A 10,679-nucleotide genomic window follows, 5' to 3' on the forward strand; every position below is an offset into this window, starting at 1 on the left:
TTAAAAAAGTTAGTAAAGTGTTAAGATTTTACAAAAAAATTATGAATATGTTAGAATCGGTCCGACTCTAATCTGATTGAATCAAGTCATTTTTCTGAGTCAAATTCAAATCATGTTTACCCGAATTGACACCCATCATATGAAGCTATAAGATAATATCAACATTTCTAACTACATCAAAATGACTTTCATCCATCAGTGTTCTTGACAAGTTCATCAATGTAAAGGTGAGAATGATATAATCATAGATATTGTTAATATAGAGAGATGTAAAACGGATAGCTCCTCATGTTCCAACCTACTCTATCAGTTCTAAGTCTTTTAGCATGGAGGTATAAGATTTGATGATAACATATGAAATTCTGAATAGAGCACATTTAACAGTTCAATCCATGATTGAATCCAAAATTTTTGCTCAAAATCACTTTGATCTTGTTGTATTCAATCCCAATCATCTCAAAGGAGTTCAACATACCGAAATCCGCCGAAAATTCGTCTGGAAACGACTGAAGAATAGTCCACCAGAAAACTATCGAAAAAATCCGCCGGTAATAGACGATTTTCCTATAGTGAGTTGATATCTGTTAATATAATTAATAGCTCAATTGCAGAGTTTCAAGACAATTCAGTTTCTAAAAATCATGCACAATTTTCAAAGTACCGAAAAAAGCCTTGATTCATGAATGTCAGAAATATACATTTATTTAGAGAGAGAAACACCGAAATGATCCCATAACTTTTCTCAAAGGACAAATTATCACCGTTTATATATACATACAAATTTGTTCCCATGAAACTTTAAATAGGGAACAAATTAGTCCTTCCGTGAGATTATTTATGTTCCCATTTTAAAAGTCAAGCGACTAAAATGAGATTTTTAAATAAACGGGAATCATTTCGATCCTTCGTAAAGAGTCAGAGAACCATTTTTATCCTTATCTCCATTTATTTATAAGCCCAAAGAGGCATCTAATAACAACATGATACTTTAAGATAACAAAAAATCCAAAAAAAAAACTGTTACAAATTTTAATTAAAATGAGAAGTTGGGAAAGAGCTAGATAACTGAAATGGAATAATGAATGGATGAAACTTTCTTGTGCTTGTGAGTATTGCTTAGCTATGCTTTTCCCACAGTATAATAAGAGTGGCTATAATCATTGGGAAAAGATTTAATGACTGAAAAGCAATAGGTGAGCAGTAGAATGAAAGTAAGGTTATCATTAAAGTTACCTTTACAGGCACTAAAAGCTTGATCTCATTATTTTCCCATTGGCAATCTCATTTCTTTTTATTCAAAAAATTTTTTTGGGGACTTTTGAGCCAATTATGATTTCGTTTGGGACAACTTTCTTTCTGCATTTTAAAGTAGCTTTCCAGTATAATTTTTTTTAATTTTGTACTTGAAAGCTTATTTAAGAAGCGGAAAGAAAGCCGTCCGAAACGAAACCTAAGACAAACTCACACACATATCACATATGCACGCTTTGAATTCAAAACCTCTAGGTTGATAACCAAAACTCCTAAACAATAGATCAAGGTGAGTTGTATATTTATTCAAATTCATTATCTTATATATTAGATAAGCAATTAGAATCTTATCCCTCACCGCCCCTCAATTAACTTTTTATAGTTTTTTTTTTTTGAAGTTTTTTGGTTTAACTAATAAAAAAATGGTAAATTGATAAAAAATAATATGTTTCTTTCATCAATAGGAAATATCGTAATAAATAGAAAATTTTCTATTTTCATTGCTAAATTTGTTTTCTAGTATCTATAATTGGTTTTCTCCAAAACAATGTTCTCTCAAAGGGTAGAAAATAGTGAAGTAGTACTTTTTTTTTAATGTCCTTTAACTATGGTTGTAGAGAAAAATTGTAGTATTTAGGATATATAGAAATAGTGTAGTAGGAACTAGGAAAATGATTTTTTTTTGTATAATTAATTAAACAAGTTCAAAGCAGGATTAAACGTCGCTGGTAAAGTTAAGTCTTCTACCCTATCTATTAACAAAAGAATAATTAGTTCAAACTATCTGTCAACATGAAATCTGTTATGAATCGAAACAAAAAAAATGATGAACAACATAGAAATAGTAAAATTTATTAGGTTAAGAAAAAAATTAGGTAATTATAGTTTGTCTATTACTCCTAGTAGAGCAGGAGAAGGGCCTTGGGCTAAATAGGGTGCACATAATTCCTAGTAGAATGAGAGAGAGAGAGAGAGAGAGAGAGAGAGAGAGAGAGAGAGAGATTCACATCTTTATTCTCAAAATGAGTATTTATTGGTTAAGTGACACCTAACAACCTAATAAACTTATGCCCCCTAATAAAAATAACATCCAAATTGCCTCATTATTAGATTTTATTCCCTAAGAAAGTATAGCTACATTTATTAGGGTCCAAAATTCGACCATAATGATTAGTTAATACTTAAAAAATATTCAAAACAAAATTTACTTAAATATATAATAATTCCATAAAACTATAGAATTAGAATTCAAAATTAACCTAATCTGGCTAAAGTGAACTTCATGAATAAGGATTCATGGTTACACTTTTAGGGGCTATTTGGTTTGAAGTAAAAGAATTGCGAAGTAAAATTTTGGTGTATTTTGCCCTCTACTATAATTTTGTTGAATATAAATTTGCCCTCTACTATAATTTTGTTGAATATAAAACTCTCTAGTTTTGGGTAATTTTCAAATTCACCATAAATTCTTTGTAAGTGTTGTTGGCTACCACCACCCACCATCCAACCATCATTGCCGCCACCTACTAGGGCTGCAGATTGATGCTGGATGATTTCGATCCTGCCATAATTGGCCACCACTGGCTGATGCCGGTGACTGCTGACCACCATTGATCGCTGACTCCGGCCACCGACCATTGCCATATTTGAGCTTTTACAGTGTATTAATTTTACTTTGAGCCAACAAAAAAAGTAATCATATGTATTTACTTTTTACTCATATTAACAACTCCAAATATTCCAATATGCTCCATTCTTTTTTAAAGCTAGATTTCTTGAGCTTTCTTATCTTCTTTTTCTTTATGATGGGGTTTGCTAGTGAAGTTGATGCCTGTGATGAACATGTAGATCTCTATAACTCAAACTCATTTCAACACATTATTGCTTCATGAACTCTTTTAATGACTCATTAGATTGAATATGCAAGAATTATTAAATTATAAATTAATTTTTAAGGCATGGGGAAACTCATCTATGGTGGCCCTCCTCCTCGGCCAAATAAATATGGAGTGTAATTTGTATCTATTTCAAACCCCAATTGCTCAAGAAATCAAGAGAAGTACTTATAGAATGAATTCATTATTGCCTGTAAGAACTATATTGAGTGCAAGAAGGGTCAAAATCATATCACAATCATAAAATTTCATGGACTAGCTCTACATGCATTGAGATCTCACATACTAATAAACTTTGCTCCAACTCATTAAGAAATAAACGAACTCTACATCATGACATTACTTCAGAAAGTTGTCATTCACTCCAATGGCATATATGATAGCATCATCAGGCCACTTGAATGGATCATTCCACTTTGACCTATAATACATCATGGTTACTATTTTGTATTGGTGATCAAATTGTCCGTTCAACAATATAATGCATGGTCTATAGGACTTTGGTAGTACTGTATTTGCTCTCTAATTAGAAAATACAAAGAATCAATATGTTGCATAAAAAAAATTAAAGTTAGTGTAAAGAATTAATTTCTTACACTTAAATGAAGTAAAATATTCCTCACCTTACTATCTAACTATGTTATTAGAGTATTTAACTATTAAAATCATCCAACATCTCCAATAACCACTTCTAGTTCCCTCTGTTCATAGTTAACAACTAATTCTAACATCCAAGACTAGAAGGTAGCTAATTGCTCTTCATCAATGGGATAGAGTGGTCCAAAGGTGAATAAAACCATGGTCTTGTGTATTTTCTATGCTGAATTTATGAAATATTTAATTAAATATTTCTTGCACTTATGTATTTTACTTCAACTTAGCTAATTTTATGTTATTTCTATATAAAATGGCAAGAGAAGGGGTTACATTCCTTGCCTTCTCGACCTCCCTATCTAAATGCATAATGGAAAGAGATGGGTAGGTTTATATCCCTTGCCTTCTCAGCCTCCAAATCTACATGTATAATAGTAAGATGATTACATCTCTAGCATTATAACACTACAGAAAAACCCGTTATTATCGGCAGACAAAATCCGCCGGTAAACCGTAAAATACGTCGGAAAACCCCTGATTTCCAGCGCATTTCCATCGGAATTTCATACGCCGGTTTAGTGCTCGTCGAAAAATGTCTTCCAACGTATATAAGATGCCGGAAATCTTTCCGGCGCACGTTTTGACGCATTACTGGCGCAAATTGTGTTAAAATAGTGTCTTTTTCGAGGTTATTCCGGCGTTATATACGCCGGAATTTACGGTGTATCTATCCGCCGGAAACGCCGGCGGATAAAACGGCGTAAGGTGCACCGTAACTAAAGGTACGACTTGTTTCCGGCACCCTTTCTGCGCCGAAAATGCTGGCGGATTAAACGCCGTAAGCTGCGCCGTAACTAAAAGCTATGACTTGTTTCGGCGCCATTTCCGCCGCTACTTCGGGCGGAAATAAAATGCCGGCAATGAACCTGCAATTCATTGTATCGTCGTTTTCGACGTTTCCCGATGCCAAATCCGCCAGAAACCTATAGCAATAACAAAAAAATTGCCTTCCCAGCCAATAATCGGATTTCCACACCTGCAAACATATACAAATACATACAATAACAGTTCCACAAAACAGATCTACACATCATAGATCTCAAGAACTTCAACATATACTTAAAAACTTAAATATCCATTAAAACAGATTGTTCAATAGCATCAACCAACTAATATTAAAAACATCACATATTGTTTAATAACACAGATTCAAAAAATTAAACAAGTTCATATGACTAATTAACTAAACTACTCTGAATCCGTGGACTCATCCTCAGCTAGAGCTATCTCTTTTCCACTCAACTGCTCCCTCATTTTGCGCATTTCATCCAACAACTGATTGTGTTGCTCCTGCATCTGCATTTGAACCCGTGCTTGCAACTAAACTTGCCAATCAGCTTGTGATTTCCTTACTTATTATAGCTCTGCTTGAAGGGCAGTAATTTGTTGAGTATGTAAGGACTCATGTGAACTGGCTGCGAAGCTGGATCCAGTAGAGGTCATCCCCTCGTATGCCTGAGCTTGCGAACCTAAACCATAAACTATGCCATGTTGCATTCCTCCAACGACTTGCGACCATATGCGGTACTCAGAATACTTCACAGAGCCGCCAAAAGAACCCTCACCTGATGCGACCTGATTCTCTCGAAGCCGTGTATACTCCTCCTGTGAAAGTAGAATATAAATATATATAATTAAACTAAAAATAGAAAATATTAAACACATACACCAATGTATATCCTTTTGTAAATATCTAGTGAGAACATCTACGACTAAAGTAAAAAGATATGGAATTAAGGCTTATCCTTGATGTAATCCAACCAAAATAAGAAATTACTTTATCAAACCACCTTGTATTTTAACACAAGTAATAGCTCATGCATACATATTTTTAATGATTTGAATATAAGCGCTTTTTACTCTTTTTTTTTGCAAGAACTCTCAATAGCACTCCTCTTAAAACTTTATCATATGCTTTCTCTAAATCAACAAAATTCATATGTTGATCCTCCTTATTCTATCTATATTTCTCCATCAAACCTCTCAACAAATTTATGGCTTCCATAATAGACCTACCCGGCATGAATCCAAATTGATTTTGAAAAATTTATCAACAAAAAAAATATCTAATATGTGCATCCTCTAGCAAATGTCTAATAAGAAATAACATGAATAAAAAAAATCTTACAATCGATGAAATCGGGAGGCGGTGAAAAATTGGGAGGCAGCGAAAACTCATGGTCGAATTTTGCTAAATCGGTCTCCTTTCGCTAGCGACGAAGGCGCTGATCGTCTTCGACGTCCCGTGAACATCTACAAAGCTCAACGACGGCGATCTATGGTAGGTGACGCTGGGGCGACGAGAGAGAGACCAGAGATGTGAAAGAAATAATGGAATGAAATGAGCAGCCAGACGGGTCGTGTTCGGAAATAGGCCTTTCGCCGGCGGATTTTCCGGCGTCCAGGATGCTGGAACATTTTTCGATGCATGTTTCATAGGTTACATGTCATTGAGTTTAAAATAGCTGACGTACTATCCGCTGGTAACGTCGCCGGACCTAATCCACCGTAAAGTTCGCCGGTAATAATGAAATGCTGGTAATTTCTGACGTTACCACCGGCGCATCTTCCGTCAGTTAGTTTTCGTCACAGGAAGCGCCGGAAATTACGTCGTTACTATTCCTTCGCATGATGCTCCGGTACAAATGTCGTATTTACCAACGCAAAACATTCCGTCGGAATATCCGACAATATTCACGTGTTTTACTGTAGCGTAAGCCTTCCTATCTACATACATTATGGCAATATATAAGATTATATTCCCTCCCTTCCTAGCATCCCAATCTACAAGTATGATGATAAGAGATATAGTTACATCCCTTACCTTTTCAGCCTCCCTATCTAATAAGCATAATGGTAAGAGATGAGGTAACATCGTCATAACCCATATTTTGACTGTCATTTTTTTTTGAGTTGTTATAACTCCAAATTATAATCTATCATTGCCATAGTATTTTGATTATAATATTTTACTTGCATGAATTTTTTTTGTAATTTTTGAACGCCATTGAAATCCTTAAGAAATTGGTACATATCGGTAGAAGTGAGGATTTCAGGACCGTTAGGTGTCCATTTTGCAAACCGATCATTTCTTCAATATTTTTTAAATAAAATTATTTATTTTATAAATATTTTTTTAAATAATTTTTAAGTCCTAAAATGATCTATTTGTATTTTATACTAAAAAAACAATTAAATTAAATAAAATATTAATATTATATTATATTTTATTAAAATATCTAAAAGCACTCAAGTCTTCTTTCTTAAGCCATTAGTCTCTTTAGTTTAAGCTAACAGAGCTTGATTAGGGTAATTATGAGAGAAGAGAGAAGAGAGAGAAAAGAGAAATTCAGATTTGGAGGCTGCAGTGCGATTTTTGTTAGTTGGACTAGTTGGTATATTCGTCTCGATATAAAAAAGCCTTACCCTATTTTTGATTTCAAAGATTTTATGTTTTTAATATTTTTCTGATCAAATTTGCGTTTTCATTACCTAAAAATATGAATAACTTTATATTGGCTAAACTTTCACAGTATAACTTTTTGTTTGTTGTAGAGATCATGATTATGAGCATTTTAAATATTTATTTGAGATTTTTTACAATGTGATTTTGAAAATTCAATGATTTTTTTTCTACACAAATTTTTTTTTTGAAGTCTAAAAATATTAGTGTAGTACAATAAAATTCTTAAAATATTATTTTATATAATTTCTAATATTTTGATAATTTTTAATATATTTGTATTTTTTATTAATAAGATTCTTTGTTGTCTATCGTTAAGTCATTTTAGACATTTTCTAAATATGGCTCAATTATATTTTATTTATTTCAATGCATTGTAAATGAATATGGATATATGATTGAGATTATTATTATAGTACTATGATAATAATATGGTGTAAAAGATAAGTAAAGACTAATTAACCCATTGGTTGGAGACTGATTGACCTGTATAGGATGGTGGACCGATGAACTTTCCTTTAAATACTATGGTTTGGTGTTATCCTCTATTAATTCACATGATACTGATTGGAGTTATAAGGAGATGATTAATGTGCCGACGGACAAAGAGTGAAGACTCTATTTACTGAGTCAACAATTTATTGATAGTGATACAATATTGAAAAATATCGTGATAGCCAGAACTACTTACTTATTTAATGTGGCTACTGAAATGCATGCTTTTGAGACATTGTTCTTATTATTGTATAGATTTATTTTTACTGCACGGGTTTACTGTTATTATATTATTCTACTGCTCCTATCACTGAATTGTTACTATTACTGATATAGATATTGATTCTATTTGATACTACCGATTCAATATATTAATATTAAGCATGTGAAGTACTGAATAATTAAAATACTGATTTGATACTGATATTGCATAGTTTGATAGCATGTATATATTTCTATATGAGTTTACTACATTGATTTAATTTTAAAGATTGATGTTTTGATTTGATACTTTATCTAATTTCTCTATTGATTGTTATTACATATACAACGATTATTTTATAGATTGACACTCATACTGCTTTATTATTTTATTGGCTTTCGTACTATGGTGTTTTACTGATTATAGATTCTACTACTACATGTGAATTTTACTATTTCTATACTGATTCAATGATCATATGAATGTAACTGTTATGATTTCATAGTTGACAAGCATATTACTCCTTTAACATGCTTTGAATTTAATTATAAGTTTTATGATATATTAGATTTTTTAAGCTTATTATATATGGTTAAATGATTTTAGGTCATGGCAAGTGTGTAGGAGCGTGAGGCTTATCAAGATTTTTTTAGGGACATGTTCTTTTTATTCTAGTTATTCTTTTGTATTCAGGATAGAGTAGTTATGATATGATTGTATAGATCCTCAATAATGTATATGGTTTTTTGTAAATGAATATATATATATATATATATATATATTGATGTTTTAAATTATAGAATTTATTTTGTTGTTTATTACTGATATATGATATTAGATATCTCTGCTTGTTGTTGTTGTTTATTAAATGATAAAAAGAATAATTATTTCAAATTAAATTCTGGGGCATCACAAACATCGCCTGCATGTTCTCCTCTCTATTTGCATGTATAATAATTATTTACAAGATTATATCCCTTATCCTATTGCCCTCCTTATTTGGACGCATATAGGTGAGAGATGGGGTTACATCTCATATGCCTTCCACCTCCTCATCCTCGACCCCATACTCCTTGTTATTCTCCTTACTCTCTTCCTTCCACTTGTGCTTCTCTATATTTATAAGCCTTTGTATAATAGTTATCAAAGCATCTACATTTTCCTCCAATCTTATTTAATTAGTCTCAAGCTTAACTTGCTTGCTCCTCAACTTCTATATAATGTTAAAAAGCTTATTTAGCTTTATTCCCTCTTTAGTTGGTTGTTTTTTTTGTGCATAACTTTCTCTCTCCTTAAAAATGGATGGGCTCACTTTCTTACTCATAACTACAATTAAGATGCGCTAAGTAAGGGTATATATAATGGATCATAAATATTTTACTTAGTTTATCAAAGCACCAATGCAATATGGATAATTGCTTACAAAAAATATATTCAATGATTTGTTATTTAAATTAGGATTAAACACATAATAAAATCTAAACAAATACGTATATACGTCAAATTTTTATTATATATACAATAAATTATCTCTAATTAGGAACTAGGGTTCTCTTCTCAACTTAGCACATATTCTCCTTGTCTTTGGTATATCTTCATATATCTAGTACTATAGTGATGTTGCATTTATATTTAATTATATTGTATTGGGTTGGGGCATTATTCTTCAATGCAATGGATTGATAATGAGCTTAATCCCTCTCTAGCACCTCAAAATTTTCTCGAAATCTAGCCTACACCATGGGTATCTAAATAATCCTTTCTCATCCTCAACCATGCAAAACTTATCTATGGGGGAAAAAACCATTTTATTTACACCATATATACAAATAAAGTCCAAGCTTTCGCACATTATATGACATAATTTACTTTAAGAAAGCTCTCTCTAAGTCTATATTCTTGAAGTTCTTGTTCCCATCTAAGTAGTTATTGAGCAAGTTATTGCTTCTGCTCAATTTTTGAAAGTTCTCTCAGATCGGAACTCTCTAAATTTAGTCCAATGATCAAAATAGTTTTTTTTTTATAATTCAAAAAGCTATATTTTTATTGCAAATGTTAAATATAAATAATGCCACTCATTCTCAAATTCCTAAAAAATCCTTAATCATAATTATTGAATATGTGCATCAGAAACTAAATCTGATCTCAAAAATTGAACAAAGGGTGATCTTTGGATATTGCCAAGGAGGTCATTAGCCTTAAACCATATGACCAATTTCTCCATCACACCCCCAATCTTGTATGTAACATAAGTTATATAGTGCCTCTTAATCGATATGATCAAATCAAACACTTGCATGCATAACATGACAGCTAGAGTCAGCAAAGTTGATCAAACAATGATCAAATATAAATCAATTAATTCTAAAGATTCTTAGAAAAAGGTTAATCTTTCTTTGATGCATGGTTCAAAGTATAATTTGATTATGGTTTCAAGAATCTTTAAATATGATCAAGTGATGGACCGAAGAGTGGTTGAATAACAATTTATAGATGATCGATCATGGTTTAAGCATCTTCAAAGATGATTCATCATGGTTTCAGGCATCTTCGAATAGGGTCAAAGCATGGTTCGAAGCACACCTCTAAGATGATCGATCATGGTTTCAAGCATCTTAAAAATTGATTGATTATGATTGAAGTTTCAAGGCATATGGTTTATAGCATGTAATATAAATATGAATCAACATCTTCAAAGATGCTTGAAATAGATAATAAA

Source organism: Dendrobium catenatum, unplaced genomic scaffold (assembly GCF_001605985.2).
Source record: "Dendrobium catenatum unplaced genomic scaffold, ASM160598v2 fragScaff_scaffold_972, whole genome shotgun sequence".
In the NCBI taxonomy this organism is placed as follows: domain Eukaryota; kingdom Viridiplantae; phylum Streptophyta; class Magnoliopsida; order Asparagales; family Orchidaceae; genus Dendrobium; species Dendrobium catenatum.